Source organism: Triticum urartu, chromosome 5 (genome assembly GCF_003073215.2).
Source record: "Triticum urartu cultivar G1812 chromosome 5, Tu2.1, whole genome shotgun sequence".
NCBI classification, from domain to species: Eukaryota; Viridiplantae; Streptophyta; class Magnoliopsida; order Poales; family Poaceae; genus Triticum; species Triticum urartu.
The window spans coordinates 445392805-445414547 of record NC_053026.1 but is presented as its reverse complement, the minus strand read 5'-3'; positions in this window follow the sequence as shown (position 1 = coordinate 445414547).

Below are 21743 nucleotides of genomic sequence, written 5' to 3'. Positions count from 1 at the left end.
TTTACCCTAGCAAAGTGCGAAGTAGCTAGCAGCCCCCCTCCTCCCTCGTGTTGGCACGAAGGGAATTCTAAGCTATGAATGCATGCCTCCCCCAACCGAGGTTCACCCTAGCAAAGTGCGAACTAGCTAGCAGCCACCCCTCCCTCGTGTCGGTTGTGACGCCCCGAGACCGACGCTCCAGACGGCTTTCTTGTTTTTCGTTGTTGTCATGTGTTTCGATTGCTTTGTTGCATTCCTCATGTCATCTCTTGCATTGCATCATGTCATCATGCCATTATTATTGCAACCGTTTCAAAAATATTTTAAATAAATCGTATGGATCTCCGATCCATTTAAATTGAGGAAAGGGTGACTTCTCTTTATAAAATACCCTCCCAATATTAGGGAGCTATATTAAATATTCCATTTTCGAAATCACCCATAAACACACTTACATATTCCCCATGCCTTTTCTAGTTCAAGCTTGACTTCAAAACCTTGCAAAAAATTCTCTTCCCATTTACCGAGGTTCCTTAAAAAATCCGAACATTTTTAGACTCTTCAATACCTTGAACTCATTCAAACCATTTGAATTAAATTCAAATGGATTTGAATTTAGATCTCTCAATCATGGCCTTCTCTATTTTCGCGGAACAAACACATTTTTGTGAGTCCGGGAAAATTATCCGCATGTCCAACTTCTTCCCCTTACACCTCCTTCCTTTTTCTTCTCTCCCCTTTCTTCTTTGTTTTTTTCCTGTTATTGCAATAGTTTTAGATGAGTGAGAGAGAGCAGTCAGCCAGGCCGGCCCATCTTCTCCCGCAGCCCACTAGACCGGCCCACCTCCTCCTTAACCTAGCGCCAGGGGGCCTTTCTCTCGATCCCCACTCCCTTCCCTCGTTCTCCTCCCTCGCGCCGCCACTCACGCATCGCCAGGGAGAGGAGAGTGCCGCCTCGCTCGATCCCTCTCCCTCTCATCCTCCCAATCTCCTCTCCTCCAGCATCGGCCGCCTCCAGCAGCCTCCTCCCCTCGCGTTCCTACCTTGCCCTGCCATGAACGCCGCAAGACCTCGCTGCTGCCTCCCCGCCTCCGGCCATGGCGCCCGCGCCGATGACCCGACCTGCCCTGCCGCGCTGGCGATCCGACCTGCCCTGCCGCGCACTACTCCTTCCCCCGCATCCCCGTCTCGCCGGAGCGCACCACCACCATCGCCGCCTCCTTGCTCGGGAGAGCAAAGGCTCGATCCCGAGCAGCATGAGAGCTTTGCTTCTCCACCGAAGCTTTTCTCCTGTGCGCCGTCGCGTCCAAGTCCAGCAAGCCACCACCGCGCCTTCTAGCCTCCTCCCGCGCCCTGCATCGAGCCGCCCGGGCCGCGCATCGCCAAATGCCGTCCCTACCGCCGGGGAACCTCGCTTCCACCCGTTCCCCATTTCCGGCGCCGCGCGAGGCCTCCCCCACGCCTCGCTAGCTGCTGCTGCGCCGCCATGTTCCTGTTCGACCCTCTGCATCCACCTCCAGCAGCTCTCCCTGTGACCTCCTCTTCGTCACCGCCTCGTGGCGTCCCTACCGACTCCGACCAGGGAGCCCCGCCGCTCACCGAACGTGACATCCGCCTCCTGTTCGTGCTGCATCGTCTCGTTCGCGGGCACTTCTTTGCCACAAGTGCTCCTGACTGAGACCCTCAAGTCATCTACCCGGAGCCCAAGTCCTAAGACTACCGTGGACGTGTGCCTGGTGTCACTTGGATTCGTCAAGACCGCCAAGACCCATACCTAGATCGTCAAGTACCGTCTCCGGGATTCACCAAGTACCACGACGTCGGTGCCCCTCCAAGTTTGATGTTGGAACATGCACAACTAACGTCGCCGAAGACCCGGGTAGCAGAATACCAAGTACCCCTTCAAGACGACGAGACCGGCAAGTTCGAATGACGCCAAGTACCTCTCCGAAAAATGAACATGTACCACTATGTCCGGAGACATCGAATCCGTCAAGTCCAACAACGACTGTGTACAACTATCGGTGATCCCGAACGACTACGAAACGTGAACCTCTACTTCCCCTCCAAAACGTGTCCCACTATCGTCGCCCGAACGTCTACGAAACATGTACCATGACCATCGCTGAAGACCCCATGGACGTCAAGTTCCGTGTCGTGACCCCGAACATCTACGGACATGAACCACTATTTCCCTCGACTACCCATGAACGACTACTTCCTCTACGAACTGATCCGCTTCGAAACGCACGCTTCGAAGGTATAACCCCGAGACGACCGTCTGAGATCAAATGTTTGTGATGTGATGTATGAGATGATCGTGGTTGCACCGTGACAGAGTTGCTCTTTGCGAATTCCTCGTTGCCTTGCCACCGACACGTGGGACACCCGGTATCCGGGATCACTCCCCGTCACTCTTACACGTTTCGTGCACCCACACTTGTTCCTTTGCCCCAGCATCTCAATTGAGTTGCCAGATCACCAGAATGTTGCCATGGTAACATTTCCGTTTTGCCGCCGTGGCACCCCTTTTCCTTCCGCCATGGCGACAAATGCTTCATATTATGCTCTCGTTAACATTTTCATAAAACATGCATAAACTTGCACATGTCATTCGCATCATGATAATAATATTTAAAATTTTAAAATTTTTGTTGCACCAAATTGCTAAATGCATGTGGGGATTTTTACCGGAAAGGTTATTTGTTGTTTCCGGCCTCACTTAAAATGCCTAAGATGTGTAGTTTACTTATGCTTCACCTCTTGCCATGCTTAACAACATTTAATATTGTTGAGTACATAAACGAGAGAGAACTAAATAATTGTTGTGGTGTTCCGTCAATATGCAACTTGTTGCATATTGAGCTCCACTTAATTTGTAGTATTGTTTGTGCACTTTTCCATGCCATGCCACTTTAAACCGGACATGCATCATACTTGGTTGTGCATCATGCCATGCTTATGTGGTGGTTGTTTACTATGTTGTTTGCTTCTTTCCGGTGTTGCTTCTTCGGGTTAGTTCTGATAACGCCGTGTTTGTGAGGATTCGTTCGACTACGTTCATTTGTTTCTTCTTCATGGACTCGTTCTTCTTCCTTGCGGGATCTCAGGCAAGATGACCATACCCTCAAAATCACTTCTATGTTTGCTTGCTAGTTGCTCGCTCTATTGCTATGCCGCGATTCCTACCACTTGCTATATCATGCCTCCCATATTGCCATGTCAAGCCTCTAACCCACCTTTCCTAGCAAACCGTTGTTTGGCTATGTTACCGCTTTGCTCAGCCCCTCTTATAGCGTTGCTAGTTGCAGGTGAAGATGAAGTTTGTTCCATGTTTGGAACATGGATATGTTGGGATATCACAATATCTCTTATTTTAATTAATGCATCTTATATACTTGGTAAAGGGTGGAAGGCTCGGCCTTATGCCTGGTGTTTTGTTCCACTCTTGCCGCCCTAGTTTCTGTCATACCGGTGTTATGTTCCTTGATTTTGTGTTCCTTACGTGGTTGGGGGAATGGGACCCCCTTGACAGTTTGCTTTGAATAAAACTCCTCCAGCAAGGCCCAACCTTGGTTTTACCATTTGCCACCTAAGCCTTTTTCCCGGGTTTCCGGAGCTCAGGGTCATCTTTATTTTAAACCCCCGGGCCAGTGCTCCTCTGAGTGTTGGTCCAACCTGTCAGCGCCGGTGGCCACCAGGGGCAACTCTGGGTTGGCCTACCGGAATCTTGGACAATCCGGTGTGCCCTGAGAACGAGATATGTGCAGCTCCTATCGGGATTTGTCGGCACATTCGGGTGGCTTTGCTGGTCTTGTTTTACCATTGTCGAAATGTCTTGTAACCGGGATTCCGAGGCCTGATCGGGTCTTCCGGGAGAAGGAATATCCTTCGTTGACCATGAGAGCTTGTGATGGGCTAAGTTGGGACACCCCTGCAGGGTTTTGAACTTTCGAAAGCCGTGCCCGCGTTTATGGGCAGATGGGAATTTGTTAATATCCGGTTGTAGAAAACCTGACACTTAACTTAATTAAAATGAATCAACAGCGTGTGTAGCCGTGATGGTCTCTTTTCGGCGGAGTCCGGGAAGAGAACACGGTCTCATGTTATACTTGAACGTAAGTAGTTTCAGGATCACTTCTTGATCTTTGTAGCTTCTCAACCGTGCTTTGCTTTCTCTTCTCGCTCTCATTTGCGTAAGTTAGCCACCATATATGCTAGTGCTTGCTGCAGTTCCACCTCATTACCCCTTTCCTACCCATAAGCTTAAATAGTCTTGATCTCGCGGTTGTGAGATTGCTGAGTCCTTATGGCTCACAAATACTTCCAAACAATTGCAAGTGCCGATGATACTAGTGCAGATAAAGCAACTGAGCTCAAGTGGGAGCTCGATGAAGATCGTGTTCGTTGTGTTGTTTCGTTTCCAGTTGATCAGTAGTGGAGCCCAGTTGGGGTGATCGGGGATCTATGCATTTGGGGTTGTATTTATTTTGGTTCCGTAGTCGGACCTTGATTGTATCTGGATGATGCAATGCTATATTTATGTATTGTGTGAAGTGGCGATTGTAAGCCAACTCTTTATCCCTTTCTTATTCAGTACATGGGATGTGTAAAGATTACCCCTCTTGCGACATGCCTACTATGCGGTTATGCCTCTAAGTCGTGCTCCGACACGTGGGAGATATTGCCGCATCGTGGGTGTTACATCGGCACGAAGGGAATCCTAAGCTATGAATGCATGCTCCCCCGACCGAGGTTCACCTAACAAAGTGCGAAGTAGCTAGCAGCCCCCCTCTCGTGTCGGCACGAAGGGAATCCTAAGCCATGAATGCATGCCCCCTCCCGATGACCCACAAGTATAGGGGATCTATCGTAGTCCTTTCGATAAGTAAGAGTGTCGAACCCAACGAGGAGCAGAAGGAAATGATAAGCAGTTTTCAGCAAGGTATTCTCTGCAAGTACTGAAATAAGTGGTAACATATAGTTTTGTGATGAGATAATTTGTAACGAGCAACAAGTAACAAAAGTAAATAAAATGCAGCAAGGCGGCCCAATCCCTTTTGTAGCAAAGGACAAGCCGGGAAAAACTCTTATATAAGGAAAAGCGCTCCCGAGGACACATGGGAATATCGTCAAGCTAGTTTTCATCACGTTCATATGATTCGCGTTCGGTACTTTGATAATTTGACATGTGGGTGGACCTGTGCTTGGGTGCTGTTCTTACTTGAACAAGCATCCCACTTATGATTAACCTCTATTGCAAGCATCCGCAACTACAACAAAAGTATTAAGGTAAACCTAACCATAGCATGAAACATATGGATCCAAATCAGCCCCTTACGAAGCAACGCATAAACTAGGGTTTAAGCTTCTGTCACTCTAGCAACCCATCATCTACTTATTACTTCCCAATGCCTTCCTCTAGGCCCAAATAATGGTGAAGTGTTATGTAGTCGACGTTCACATAACACCACTAGAGGCTAGACAACAAACATCTCATCAAAATATCGAACGAATACCAAATTCACATGACTACTAATAGCAAGACTTCTCCCTTGTCCTCGGGAACAAACGTAACTACTCACAAAGCATATTCATGTTCATAATTAGAGGGGTAATAATATGCATAAAGGATTTGAACATATGATCTTCCACCAATTAAACCAACTAGCATCAACTACAAGGAGTAATTAACACTACTAGCAACCTACTAGCACCAATCCCGGGCTTGGAGACAAGAATTGGATACAAGAGATGAACTAGGGTTTTGAGATGAGATGATGCTATGAAGATGTTGATGGAGATTTCCCTCTCCCGATGAGAGGAGCGTTGGTGATGACGATGGCGATGATTTCCCCCTCCGAGAGGGAAGTTTCCCCGGCAGAACAGCTCTGCCGGAGCTCTAGATTGGATCCACCAAGGTTCCGCCTAGTGGCGGCGGAGTTTCATCCCGAAAGGTTGCTTCCTGGTTTTTTTTCGATGAAAGACTTCATATAGCAGAAGATGGTCATCGGAGAGCCACCAAGGGGCCCACGAGGTAGGGGGTGCGCCCTAGGGGGCGGGGGGCGCCCCCACCCTTGTGGAAGGGGTGTGGGCCCCGTGGTCTTCATCTTTGGCGAGGATTTTTAATTTTCATTATAAGGTATTCCGTGGAGTTTCAGGACTTTTGGAGTTGTGCAGAATAGGTCTCTAATATTTGCTCCTTTTCTAGCCCAGAATTCCAGCTGCCGGCATTCTTCCTCCTTTATGTAAACCTTATAAAATAAGAGAGAATAGCCATAAGTATTGTGACATAATGTGAAATAACATCCCATAATGCAATAAATATCGATATAAAAGCATGATGCAAAATGGACGTATCAACTCCCCCAAGCTTAGACCTCGCTTGTCGTCAAGCAAAAGCCGATAACAATAAATATGTCCCCATGTTTAGAGGTAGAGGCATCGATAAAAATAAAATACGGACATGAGGGCATCATGATTACTCTCATAACAGCAACATATATAGATATTGTCATATGATTACTTATGTTCAAGTGATGATCTATTCACAATGCAAAAGTATGAATCAAAAACCTTATTGAGAACCAACAAACTATAACCTCAGTCATTGAAGCAATTGAAATTTATCATAACATCAGAAAGAGTCTATGTCAGAGCTAAAAAGCAAGTCCACATACTCAACTATCATCTAGTCGTTCATATTGCTAACACTCGCGCAATACTTGTGGTTACGGAGTTTTAATCAATAATAACTCATGCCCCCCTACATCCAATTATATATATATATATATATATATATATATATCAGGTTCTTTCCAACATGCTGGGCTTGCCAAAGGATAAAATGAAAAAGGGAGAGGTGAAGATCACCATGACACTTGCATAAGGTAGAAGATAATAATAAAAGATAGGCCCACCGTAGAGGGAAGCAGAGGTTGCCATGCGCTTTTATGGTTGGATGCACAAAATCTTAATGCGAAAGAACGTCACTTTATATTGCCCTTTGTGATATGAACCTTTATTATGCAGTCCGTCGCTTTTATTACTTCCACATCACAATATCATATAAAGCTTATTTCTCCCACACTAATCATACATATTTAGAGCAATTTTTATTGCTTTGCACCGATGACAACTTACTTGAAGGATCTTACTCAATCCATAGGTAGATATGGTGGACTCTCATGGCAAAACTGGTTTAAGGGTATTTGGAAGCACAAGTAGTATCTCTACTTGGTGCTGAGAATTTGGCTAGCATGAGGGGTAAAGGCAAGCTCAACATGTTGGATGATCCATGACAACATACTTTATCTTAGATATAAGAAAACATAACCCATTACGTTGTCTTCCTTGTCCAACATCAACTCTTTAGCATGTCATATTTTGATGAGTGCTCCCAACCATAAAAGATGTCAATAATAGTATATTTATATGTGAAACCTCTCTTTCCTCATTACTTCCTATTAATTGCAACGATGACCAAAGCTATGTCTGCCAACTCCCAACAACTTTTAATCATCACACTCTTTCTATGTGAAGTCATTACTATCAATAAGATCAATATGAACTTTTGTTTCTTCTTATTCTTTTTCTCTTTTATTTTATTCACCCAAGATCATAGCAAGAAAATCAAGCCCTTGACTCAACACTAATCTTTATTATATAGCTCATGGACTCGATTACATAGAGAGATCATAAGGCAAAACTCAAAACTAGATCATGCCATAAACTTTATTCTACTAGATCAAAATACTACTAATAGGATCGAACTAAGGAAAACGGTAAAGATAGGAGTTGTGATTGTGATACGATATCGAGGCACTTCCCCCAAGCTTGGCAGTTGCCAAGGGGAGTGCCCATACCCATGTGATTATATCTCCTTGGTTGGTGAAGAAGGTGGAGGTGTTGTTGATGATGTGGGCTTGTCATCCATCTTCCAAGGCATAGGTTCACCATCATAGAAGGATGATCGAGTCTCCGGAATCCTCGAATCTGCAACCAAACTCATTCTTTTGAATCTATATTCATACTCACAGTTTTAGTTTTGCAGGTCATAGATTTGGGCTTGGAGGTGCTCGATCTTCTCATGTAGCTTGAAGATGGCCTCCTCGGTGTTCTTGGCATCCGGCTTGTAGTTGTTAGTGAACTCCGCGAGCATCGTGTGGCTAGCATTGATTCCACGCTCCACCATCCCCTGGTACTTGAAAACTTGTTGCTCCATTGCTTTGAGCCTCGTCTCCATGCTTCCGGTTCCCTTTGGTCCGTCAGCATCGCGGATGTGCAGCAACCCATCACGCATCTCAATGGTTTGAGGGTGTCACAGCACCTCCGCGAGGTAAGGGTTGATGACCTTCTCGAAGAACTTGTTCTTGGAAGCACTTGGGGACGTCATGATAATCTAGATCTGTCAGAAAAATAGCTCGAAACAAAAACAGAGAATATTTGCATGATACGGGAGTCAAAACCTTCGGGAGAATATATAATGAATTTTTACCGACCAAAATACGTCTCGTGTACGAAAACGGAGTCCGGAAGGCACACGAGGTGCTCACGAGGTAGGGGGGCGCGCCCTCCAGCCTCGTGGGGCCCTCGTGTCCTTCCCGGACTGCTACTTAATTTTCTATTTTTCTAAATATTCCAAAACGGAGAAATATTGCCTTAAAAATTGTTTTGGAGTCGGTTTACTTACCGTACCACATACCTATTCCTTTTTGGAGTCTGCAACATTCTGGAAAGTGTCCCTTATGTATTCCTCTGGGGTTACGGTTTCAATAATATTGGTTTCAATATTTATGGGATTACCTGAGATATAATGTTTAATTCTCTGACCGTTTACCACCTTCGGATTTGTGCCTTCGAAGTTGTTGATTTTTATGGCACCGGAACGATAGACCTCCTCGATAACATAGGGGCCTTCTCATTTAGAGAGAAGTTCTCCTGCAAAAAATCTTAAACGAGAGTTGTATAGCAATACATAATCACCTACATTACTCACACTTTTGTATCCTTTTGTCATGCCATCTTTTAACCTTTTCTTTAAACAACTTGGCATTTTCATAAGCTTGGGTTCTCCATTCATCAAGTGAGCTAATATCAAATAACCTCTTTTCACCGGCAAGTTTAAAATCATAGTTGAGCTCTTTAATTGCCCAATATGCCTTATGTTCTAATTCGAGAGGTAAGTGACATGCTTTTCCATAAACCATTTTATACGGAGACATACCCATAGGATTTTTATATGCAGTTCCATAGGCCCATAATGCATCATCAAGTTTCTTGGACCAATTCTTTCTAGACCTATTGACAGTCTTTTGCAAAATTAATTTGAGTTCTTTATTACTCAATTCTACTTGACCACTAGACTGTGGGTGATAGGGAGATGCAATTCTATGATTGACGTCATATTTAGCAAGCATTTTATGGAAAGCACCATGAATAAAATGTGAACCACCATCAGTCATTAAATATCTAGGGACTCCAAACCTCGGAAAAATAACTTCTTTAAGCATTTTAATAGAAGTGTTATGATCAACGCTACTAGTTGGAATAGCTTCTACCCACTTAGTAACGTAATCAACACCAACTAAAATATGTGTATATCCATTAGAGGCAGGAAAAGGTCCCATATAATCAAAACCCCAAACATCAAACGGTTCAATAACAAGTGAATAATTCATAGGCATTTCTTGACGTCTACTAATATTACCAATTCTTTGACATTTATCACAAGATAGGACAAACTTACGGGCATCCTTGAAGAGAGTAGCCCAATAAAAACCGGATTGCAATACCTTATGTGCAGTTCTATCTCCCGCATGGTTCCCTCCATAAGTTTCGGAGTGACACTTGTGTCGTGGTTCTAACTCTGACAGTGATGTAGGGGGGTGAGTATGGAGAGGCTAGATCCTAGCTATTGGGAAGTTGTTACACGCGAGGTTTACGAGTTCAGGCCCTTCTCGGAGGAAGTAACAGCCCTACGTCTCGGAGCCTGGAGGCAGTCGACTGGATTATGCGTGTATAGATTACAGGGGTGCGAACCCTTCCTACTGAGGAGGGGGGTGGATTATATAGAGTTCGCCGACCCCCTCCTGCCCTCAGTAATGCAGGGTTTTAAAGTACATTTAAGATGGGGCGTTACTGGTAACGCCTCTAATAAAGTGCTATAATGACCATGAAGACTACTTAACAGCTGACCGTTCGCCTACGGAGTGACTGTAGATCTCCTGGTAGTCGAGTGAATAGCTTCATGGTCGAGTGGTAGCTTCTTGGTCGAGTGGTAGCTTCTTGGTCGAGTGTCTTGACTCCGTCGAGTGAAGTACCTTCAAGTCGATTGATGGGTGATTTCTTCTAGGGATGTCCTTGAGTAGGACTCCTCGGTCAGGTCCGTGTCCCTACCCTAGGTACATGTCTTCATCATTAGCCCCCGAATGGATCGAGGTCAGAGTGGAGAAAGAGTTGGAGATCTTTCCGACTGGTTCTTCGGGCTATGTGAGCGCCTCGTTTCGGGACAATCGTCACGGATGACGTTGCCAACCTTTTTTAGTCGCCTTGATCCATTCCAGGCCTTCCGTCGAGTGAATTTCTTTGCTTGCGACATGCCGAGTGTTGGTACGAGCGGGATACTCTGTTTTTGGCAAGCGGTTTTGCGGCCCGCGGATCTCATGGGATTTGGATTTTGGGAAGCGCGCGGGACGGGAGTAGCCGCAGTAATCGGAAGTGAAAAAGCGGAAACCCCTCGATCCTCGCGTCGCCTTTTTCGCCACGTACTGCGCGCGTGTCTGTTGCGGGATTTGACTGGGCTGCCTGGGCCTACCGGTCAGTCACTCGGGAGCAGCCCCTTATAAGTTGCCGGCTCGGGGTTTCCAAGCCGCGCGCTTCTCTTCTGCTTCCTTCTTTCTTTCTTCCTCTCTCCCTTCGCCAGCTCTCCTGCGACCCTCGGCCGTACCCTAGCGCCGTTAGCCCGTGCGAGACCTCGCCGGTGACGATGGTGAAGGGCAAGACCACTGCTTTGGAGCGCGCGAAGAAGGCGGCGGCGGCGGGGAAAGGAAAGAAGTCTTCGCGAGGTGGATCTTCCTCCCAGACCACCCTGCCCAAGGGTTGGATTCAGGGCGATTGGATGCCATCGGTGCTCCGGCAGGAAGATCTCGACGACATGGTCGAGGGAGGAGCCATTCCCCACGAGGCCGCGCGTCTCCCGGGGAGGGAGATTGAGCCGCAACCCCGCGACGGTGAGTGCGTGCTCCTCGCCACCCACATCGACCGAGGGTTTTCTCTGCCTCCCCATCCATTCTTCCGGAGCTTCTTGAATTTCTTCGGAGCGCAGCTCCATCACTTTACCCCCAATTCCATAGTCTACCTTGCCGCATTCATTTCCATGTGTGAGGCCTTCCTGGGTTGTCGTCCGCATTGGGGGCTTTTCAAGCATATCTTTACTTGCCGCTCCCAGTCGGTGAAGAAGGCCAAGTCGAGTGACAAGAAGATGCAAGTCATCTAGTTGTGCGGGGGTTTGGCGATCCAGACGAGGGGGAAGAGCTGTTTCCCCTCTATCACCTTCCCGGAGTCGGTCCGCGGCTGGCAGTCGACCTGGTTCTACTGCCAGGACCAGGCGACCCCCGGGCAGTCGACCGGTCTTCCTCCTTTTTCACTCGACCGAGCCGAGAAGCCTATCTCTCTGAATGTCACGCCGGAGGAAAGTGCCCAAGTCAAGGTATTGGCGGGTCGAGTGGTTGAACTTGTCCGTGAGGGGGTGACTGGGATGGACCTGTTAGAGGACTTTGTCCAGAGGCGCATCCAACCGCTCCAGGTGCGAGACCATCCGATGTGGCTGTATTCTGGCCTTGACGACACCACTCGGATCCACCCGGAGGAGGTCACCGATGAGATGCTGGAGGGGTGGCTGTCAAGCATCACGGGGAACAAAGACAACCCCCGAGGAGCCAGAAGAGTGATTCCACTCGACAACTCATATGAAGTGGATCAGGTATGTCTATGTGTCGGATATCTGGCCTTCTGTATTAGTCTTCTTTGTGTAAGTCGACTGACTTTCGTCCTGTCCGTTGTCCTCCAGGCTACCACTGAGATGTACTCGACGCCCAACGGGGCACAAGGGCCGACCGAGGAAGGTGAGGGGAGCGGAGGCGAGAGCGGGGACGACCAGGTCGAGTGGGAGTCCGACGGTGAGGGAGAGGAGGGCGACGACATCTTCTCCAGTGAGGAGGAGGAGGAGGCTGAACCCTCCCGCCCGGAGGGACGGTCCAAGCTCGCCCACGATCCAGCGCAGGAACGTGGCAAGGCGGCCGCTCCTATTGGGCAGTCGTCGAAACGCCCTCGGACTTCTTCTCCTCCGCCGATCGGGAAGGCTCCCAAGCACCCACGAACGGCGCCATCTAAGCCGCCCAAGGCCTTGCCCAAAATGAAGATAGCTGTTCCCACCATTTCGGGGTAACAACAACACTTGCTTTCCTTTGTCGACTGTGGACGGATCCTTGGTCGATTCACTGGGCCAACTGACTAACTTTTGAGATTTGCAGTGGTGCAACTTCTGAGGTCTCCGCCAGGAACGACGACCAAGAGATGGAGGACGCTGTCACCTCCAACCCTGGTACGATCACTGCCGTCCTGCTTACGAGTCGACTGAGGCGTTGGTCGATTGAATGTTTTCCTTGCAGCTCCTCCTCATGTTATCGACCTCCCGGACGACGACGACAACACACCACTGAGGGTGAAGAGGAAGAAGAAGGTGTTGGCTGGCAAGGCTCCGCAATCCACTCCTGCGCCTGAGGCTGCAGTTCGGGATGATGGCGAACCCACTCGGGCTTCCGTGACTTTCGCTGTTCCTTTGACGAGTGTGCAGCCTTCAGCGTCGACTGCAGATCCGTCTTCGCTTTTTGCTGCGTACCCTGTCCCTGAGGACCAAGCGGCTGCTGCGAAGGAGGCTGTACGCCAGGCTGGAGTCATGATGGAGCAGGTAAAAGTGGCTCGGGAGGCTTGCCAGGCGGCTTACGACGCAAGCTCGGCTCTTCAGAGCAATGTCCAGGTCAGTCGACTTCAACACTTGGTCTGTTTTGGTATGTCCTTTGAAGATTCTCTTTTCCGAAGGTCTTTAAGTTTCTACACCCACTGGGTGTGTTTGCCAATTCTTGGACGAGTGGGGGCACGCTAAGTGCACCCACTGGGTGTAGTCCCCGAGACTACGGTGGACTGCTGGTGGTCAACTGTAGTCTTTAAATTGAGTCGTTGTAGTTGAATTTCTTCGCTCTGTCTGATCAGGTCATGTCGAATGGAACGGAATCCTGTCGACTGCGGGCAGTCGACGTCTTTCTCTCTTTTTTTACTGTGGGGGCACGCTGAGTGCACCCACTGGGTGTAGCCCCCGAGGCTACTGTCGAATGTTTTGCTTCGGCTGTAGTCTTAGAAACTCTGTTATTGTCTCTTAACTGCTCGGAAGCAGCTTGTCTTGGACTCGACTTCAGGGATCGGTCGAGTGGGATAGGAACCGGTGGGGGCACGCTGAGTGCACCCACTGGGTGTAGTCCCGAGACTATGGTGGACTGCTGGCAGTCGACCGTAGTCTTAGTATTTACTGCCTTTGTTGCTTTTTCCTTTTTACTGAAATTGTAACTCCTCTTTGATTTTAGAAATCTTGTGATCTTGGAACCCGCTTGGCTGACTTGGAGAAGCAGCAAATTCAAATGAACCTTGATCTGGAGCTGGCCAGGACAGAACTGCAGACGGTCAGAGACGGCGCCGCAGGTAAGACGCCTTTGTCGACTGGTTAGTTTTTAGGCTTGAGTATCTTTTCGCTTTCTCCGACTCAATCATCATTTTTTGCAGAAAAACTGAAAGAAGCTCTGGCGAAGAAGGATCAGGACTTGGCTGCTGCCCATAAGGAGGCTGATGACAAGACCGCTCTGGCCGCACAGAAGCTAGCTTCGGTCGACCACTTAGAACAAGAGAATACCAAGCTCAAGACCGCTCTGAATGAAGCCAACAGGGAGTGTTCACGTTGGAAGAAGGAGAACTTCACCCTGAGCGAGAAGCTGGAAGGCCTCGCTCGCGGGAGAAACGACCTGGAGAGCTACTTGGGGAGCCTCGCCAAGAAGTTGTACCTTAAGCTTGAAGGTGCGCATTCAGTTCCGACTGGTTTTTGAGTTGACTCATTCTGTGAAAATTGTCTTATCCTTGAATCTTGTATGCAGAGCTTTGCCAGAATTTTGAAGAGGAGACCAGTCGAGTGGAGCCGAGCTTGGACCCTGTTAACTCTCTTGTGAAGGACGAGGCCGCAATGAACGTGCTCCGTTTGGAGTCTCGTGTTGACGGCGTCGTGGATTACTTGGCTCGACTGAAGGTTGCCATGACGCGGATCGACCCGACACTTTGGCCGGAATCTATGCTTCAGAATGATCTTGAGTCTCTGATGACTCGACTCAATGGAATCTATGACCGAGTGCAGGAGTGGAAGAAGTCTTCAGCTCGGTGTGGCGCTGACGTGGCTCTGTCCCTGGTCCGCGTCCATTGTAAGGAGGTGCGGGAGGAGAAGCTGGCCGCCATCCAAGTCGCCAACACGAGGAAGCACAACTTCCAGGACTTCATGGAGACATTTATTGCTGCTGCTACCCGCATCGCAGATGGGATCGACTTGGATGAGTTCGTGGCCCCTGCCAGTCCTCCTCCTCTTGAGGAATGAAAAAACTTGCCTCGGAATGCCGAGTGTATTTTGTAAACCGTTAAACTCTTCCTTAAATTTGCCTTGGAATGCCGAGTGGAAGTGTAACAGTTAAACTCTGCCGAGCCGGGGGCTCGGGTACTTTGACCTGAGGTTTCTAGGACCTTTTAGGCTTTATCCGTAATTGATTTGTCGTTGAATCTCTTTGTGGACGACCCGTCGAGTGGGATGTGATCTTCACTCGAAATAACTTTGTGTCTGTGGTGCAGCTCCGAAGGAGAAGGTGGCATTCGACCTGCCTCTCGTCGTCCTTGGGACATGAGAAGTGTTTCATACTTAGGCGAGCGCTGGGCTGCAGCTAAGCCTCCGAGTGGGAGGTTTGCTCTCGCTCGGTAGGATTTTAAACTTAGGCGAGTGCTGACTGCAGCTAAGTCTCTTCGTAGGAGAACTTAGGCGAGTGCTGGACTGCAGCTAAGCCCCTGAGTGGGGGGTTTGCTCTCCACTCGGTAGGATTTTTCAAACTTAGGCGAGCGCCGGACTGCAGCTAAGTCTCTAAATGAGAGAACTTAGGCGAGTGCTGGACTGCAGCTAAGCCCCCGAGTGGGAGGATCGCTCTCCACTCGGTAGGATTTTTTCAAACTTAGGCGAGCGCCGGACTGCAGCTAAGTCTCTAAATGAGAGAACTTAGGCGAGTGCTGGACTGCAGCTAAGCCCCCGAGTGGGAGGTTTGCTCTCCACTCGGTAGGATTTTTCAAACTTAGGCGAGCGCCGGACTGCAGCTAAGTCTCTAAATGAGAGAACTTAGGCGAGTGCTGGACTGCAGCTAAGCCCCCGAGTGGGAGGATCGCTCTCCACTCGGTAGGATTTTTTCAAACTTAGGCGAGTGCTGACCGCAGCTAAGTCTCTTCGTAGGAGAACTTAGGCGAGTGCTGGACTGCAGCTAAGCCCCCGAGTGGGAGGTTTGCTCTCCACTCGGTAGGATTTTTCAAACTTAGGCGAGTGCTGACCGCAGCTAAGTCTCTGCGTAGGAGAACTTAGGCGAGTGCTGGACTGCAGCTAAGCCCCCGAGTGGGAGGTTTGCTCTCCACTCGGTAGGATTTTTCAAACTTAGGCGAGTGCTGACCGCAGCTAAGTCTCTTCGTAGGAGAACTTAGGCGAGTGCTGGACTGCAGCTAAGCCTCCGAGTGGGAGGTTTGCTCTCCACTCGGTAGGATTTTTCAAACTTAGGCGAGTGCTGACTGCAGCTAAGTCTCTGCGTAGGAGAACTTAGGCGAGTGCTGGACTGCAGCTAAGCCCCCGAGTGGGAGGTTTGCTCTCCACTCGGTAGGATTTTTCAAACTTAGGCGAGTGCTGACTGCAGCTAAGTCTCTGCGTAGGAGAACTTAGGCGAGTGCTGGACTGCAGCTAAGCCCCCGAGTGGGAGGTTTGCTCTCCACTCGGTAGGATTTTTTTGAACTTAGGCGAAACGGGTTCACGGCTAAGTCACCCACTGGGGGTTCTCGTATGTAAACAGAAGTGACAGCAATCATTGGAACACTCTTGACTTTGATAAAAATGAACTGCGGAAGTTTCTCTTATTACATCTTTATGGGAAGGAACTTAAGTGTAAAAGGGGCGGAGTAGTTCCGCATTCCAAGCTCGTGGCTCGTCAATCTGGCGATCAACATTGTAGAGGTGATACGCTCCGTTGTGGAGGACTCTGGTGATGATGAAGGGGCCTTCCCAAGTAGGAGCAAGCTTGTGTGGTTTCTGTTGATCCACTCGGAGGACCAAATCTCCTTCTTGGAAGGCTCGACTCTTCACATGTCGGGCATGGAATCGACGCAAGTCTTGCTGATAAATGGTCGATCTGATCATGTCCATCTCTCTTTCTTCTTCCAGGAGGTCTATTGCATCTTGCCGAGCCTGTTCTGCTTCATCTTCGGTGTAAAGCTCGACTCGGGGAGCGTTGTGAAGGAGATCACTTGGCAGAACGGCTTCGGCTCCATAAACAAGAAAGAATGGGGTTCTTCCAGTCGACCGGTTAGGGGTGGTCCTTAATCCCCACAAAACTGACGGAAGCTCGTCGACCCAGGCACCTGCTGCGTGCTTGAGATCACGCATTAGCCGAGGCTTTAGTCCTTTGAGGATCAGACCATTTGCTCTTTCAGCTTGTCCATTCGACTGGGGATGGGCGACTGACGCATAGTCGACACGAGTGCCTTGAGAGGCGCAAAAGGCTCTGAACTGGTCTGAATCGAAGTTTGACCCATTGTCAGTGATGATGCTGTCAGGGACTCCATATCTGAATGTTAGTCCTCTGACGAAACTAATAGCAGTGCCAGCATCGAGGTTTTTGATGGGTTTAGCTTCAATCCACTTGGTAAACTTGTCGACTGCCACAAGCACATGGGTGAAACCGCTCCTGCCTGTTCTCAGAGGACCGACCATGTCTAGTCCCCAGACAGAGAAGGGCCAGACGAGTGGAATGGTCTTCAGGGATGATGCGGGTTTGTGGGACATGTTGGAGTAGAACTGACACCCCTCACACTTGTCAACTATCTCCTTTGCCATCTCATTTGCTCTTGGCCAGTAAAATCCCGCTCGGTATGCTTTGGCCACAATGGTCCGGGAGGACGCATGGTGACCGCAGGTCCCCGAATGGATCTCATCAAGGATCATCTGACCTTCTTCCGGAGTTATGCACTTCTGACCGATTCCAGTCGCGCTTTCTCTGTACAACTGCCCCTTTATGACTGTGAAGGCCTTGGATCGGCGGACGATCTGTTGAGCCTCTTCCTCGTCCTCTGGGAGCTCTTTCCTTAGGATATACGCGATGTATGGTATCGTCCAGTCGGGAGTGATGGCCAAAACTTCCATGATCAGGTCGACCACAGCAGGAACTTCGACTTCAGTCGGATCTGTGGCACTTTTCGGTTGTGGGGCTTCTTCTGTGAAAGGATCCTCCTGGACTGACGGCGAGCGGATGTGCTCCAAAAACACATTGCTGGGAATGGCTTCTCTCTTGGAGCCTATCTTTGCCAGATCATCGGCTGCTTGATTTTTGAGTCGGGGGATGTGATGAAGCTCTAACCCCTCGAATTTCTTTTCTAGCTTTCTCACTGCGTTGCAATAACCGGTCATAGCCGGACTTCTGACATCCCACTCCTTCATCACCTGATTAACCACCAAATCTGAGTCGCCGTAGACCATGAGGCGACGGACGCCGAGTGAAATGGCCATGCGCAACCCATACAGAAGTGCTTCATACTCTGCTTCATTGTTGGAGGAATCGAAGTGAATCTGGAGGACGTATCTGAGCTTTTATCCTCGGGGGGAGACTAGAACTACCCCAGCACCGGAACCATTCAGCATCTTAGATCCATCGAAGAACATGGTCCAGTGCTCCGAGTGAACTTGAGTCGGAAGCTGCTGTTCAATCCACTCGGCGACGAAATATGCGATTGCTTGGGACTTAATAGCCTTCTTTGCTTCAAACCTGATATCTAAGGGAAGGAGTTCAATCGCCCACTTGGCCACTCGACCAGTTGCATCTCTGTTATGTAGTATCTCTGACAGTGGGGCATCGCTGACGACTGTAATGGAGTGGTCAGAGAAGTAATGTGCAACCTTCTTCGTGGTCATGTAAATCCCATATACAAGCTTCTGGTAGTGAGGGTATCTTTGTTTTGAAGGGGTCAAAACTTCAGACAGATAATAGACTGGGCGCTGAACTCTGAAGGCCTTTCCTTCTTCTTCCCGCTCGACCGTGAGTACTGTACTGACAACTTGTCCCGTGGCCGCAATGTACAGCAGCAGAGGCTCTTTGCTGATTGGGGCAGCAAGCACCGGCTGGGTGGAGAGCAGAGCTTTGAGTTCTGCAAACGCTGCGTCAGCTTCTGGAGTCCACTCGAACTTGTCAGACTTCTTCATCAGTCGGTAGAGAGGCAACGCCTTTTCACCGAGGCGAGAAATGAATCGACTCAAAGCGGCCAAGCAGCCTGTAAGCTTTTGGACATCGTGCACGCGTACAGGACGCTTCATCCGGAGTATGGTGCCAATTTTCTCAGGATTGGCGTCGATCCCTCGTTCGGAAACGAGAAAACCGAGTAACTTTCCGCCTGGAACTCCGAATGTGCATTTTGATGGATTGAGCTTGATATCATACCTCCTGAGGTTGGCAAAAGTTTCGGCAAGGTCAGCTCGCAGGTTGGAACCTTTGCGTGACTTGACCACAATATCATCCATGTATGCCTCCACATTCCGACTGATTTGAGTGAGTAAACACTTCTGAATCATTCTCATGAACGTGGCTCCGGCGTCTTGAGGCCGAACGACATAGTGACATAACAGAAGCATCCGAATGGGGTGATGAAAGCTGTTTTGATTTCGTCGGGTCCATACAGACGGATCTGATGGTACCCAAATAAGCATCTAGAAAAGACAATCTCTCGCACCCCGCAGTCGAGTCGACTATTTGGTCGATGCGAGGGAGAGGAAAATGATCTTTCGGGCAGGCCCGATTGATATGTTTGAAATCAATGCACATGCGAAGTGACCTGTCCTTCTTGGGGACCATGACGACATTGGCGAGCCACTCGGAGTGGTAAATTTCTCGGATGAACCCTGCTGCTAAGAGCCGAGCCACCTACTCGCCAATGGCTTGCTTCTTCTGGACGGCGGACCGTCGAAGATGTTCCTTCACAGGCTTGAATTTTGGGTCGACCCGTAGACGGTGCTCAGCCAGCCCCCTGGGAACTCCAGGCATGTCGGAGGGTTTCCATGCGAAGATGTCCCAGTTCTCACGGAGGAGCTGGATGAGCGCTTCTTCCTATTTGGAGTCAAGCGTCGTTGAGATGTGAGTCGAGGCAGCGTCGGGGTCGGTCGGGTGAATGTCGACTTTTTTTGTTTCACCGGACGACTGAAAAGCTGATTCTGAAGCAGGCTTCTTGGCTCGTAGCAACTCACTTGGGTCGGCAGTCTTTTGGTACTCTTGCAGCTCGACCACTGCCATCTGAGCATCTGCAATCTTTGAGCCCTTCTGAAAGCACTCTTCCGCCTTCTTTCGATTGCCTGTGACAGTGATCACACCTTTGGGGCCAGGCATCTTCAGTTTGAGGTACACGTAACATGGCCGGGCCATGAAGCGTGCGTAAGCTGGCCTGCCCAAAATGGCGTGATAAGCACTTTGGAAGTCCACGACCTCGAATGTCAACTTTTCCTTGCGGTAATTCTTTGAATCACCGAAAACCACATCAAGAGCGATCTGGCCGAGTGATTGGGCTTTCTTCCCAGGAATGACTCCATGGAAACTCATGTTACTGGTGCTGAGTCTGGACATCGGAATGCCCATTCCTTTCAATGTTTCAGCATACAGTATGTTCAGGCCACTGCCTCCATCCATCAGGACTTTAGTCAGTCGAGTGCCTTCAACAATTGGGTCGACCACCAAAGCTTGCCTCCCAGGGGTGGCAATGTGCGTCGGGTGATCAGACTGGTCGAATGTGATGGCAGTCTGGGACCACTTCAGGTAACTGGGTGTTGCCGGGGCAACCATGTTCACCTCTCGGTTAATGACTTTCAGTCGACTTTTGCTTTCGACATCGGCAAAAATCATCAGGGTGGAATTGACTTGGGGGTATCCATCGTCACTGTCTTCCTTGTCCTCGACTCTGTCCGACTCTTTTTCCTTATCCTTGGGCTGTTTTCCTTGGAACTGCTGGATCAGGAGCCGACACTGTCGAGTGGTATGTTTTGGGTAAATAAAATTACCCTCTTCATCCTTCTTGGTGTGGATGTGACATGGCAGATCCAAAACATCATTTCCGTCTTGATCCTTGACTTTTTTGGGCTTCCAGGTGCCCTTGGGTTTTCCCTTGAAATTTCCCTAGGTTACGGCCAGGGCCTCTCCAGGGGCGGCTGGCTCGGCCTTCCGCTTCTGCTTCCGACCGGAATTGCCTCCAGTTTCCTGGGCGGTTGTTTTCTGCTTGCCACTCCGGAGTCGATCTTCGTCTTCTCCGTTAGCATACTTGGTGGCAATCTCCATCATCCGATTCAGAGACATCTCTCTAGTTCGACCGAACTTCAGATTCAACTCTCTGTATTTAACACCTTCCTTGAAGGCACAAACCGCTTGATGGTCCGGCACGTTCTCAACCGAGTGATGCAGCGTGATCCACCTCTGGATGTATTCCCTCAGAGTTTCATTCGGCTTCTGCACGCTGGACCGCAGCTCGGTTAGGCCTGCAGGTCGCTTGCATGTTCCTTCAAAGGTTGTGATAAACACTCGGGAGAGGTCCTCCCAAGTGTAAATGCTGCTGGGTGCCAACTGATTTAGCCATGCTCTGGCCGAGCCCTCTAACATGAGAGGCAAATGCTTCATGGCCACCTCGTCATTGCCACCGCCAATCTGTACAGCCACTCGGTAATCTTCGAGCTAGGTGTCAGGCTTAGATTCACTGGTGAACTTGCCGATTCCAGTCGCCAACCTGAAATTGGGAGGTATCACTGCGGCTCTGATGGCTCGACTGAAACACTCTGGCCCTGAAGCACGTACTCTGCTGCTGGCAGGCGCATCTCTGTTGTGGCCTTCTCGATGAGCTCTGTTCCTGTCAACCAAACCTTGAACGAGGATGGATCTCGCATCAAAGCCTGGGTCTCTGGGGTCGACTGGAATCCTCTGCCCAACACTATGAGGGCGTCTGTCATCTTGCCGTCGAGGCGCATATGACCCACTCCTCGGGGGAGGGGTTGGCACTCGACGTCGATCATCACGGTCGAATCGGTGATCATACTGCTCATTCCTCCTGTACTGACCATGTTGGCCACCACGTCCCTCACGCCTCGGGGGCGATCTCGGGCTGTGAGCTGACTCGACTGTATCTGTTGCGACAGATCGACTGTGGATCCTATTCCGCGATTGTGAGACAGCGGAATTCTGGTCTCCCGCCGCCCGGAGCAATGCTCTGATCTGTAACAAGCCCCTGCCAGCCTCCGACTGGGAGGGCTGAATCGATTCTGCTATACGGGCCGCGGCGGCCAGATTCTGAACTGGGGTTCGATATACCTGCGTCGGCGGGAAGAGCTGGCGTCGACTAGACTCGGGAGCCCGCTGACG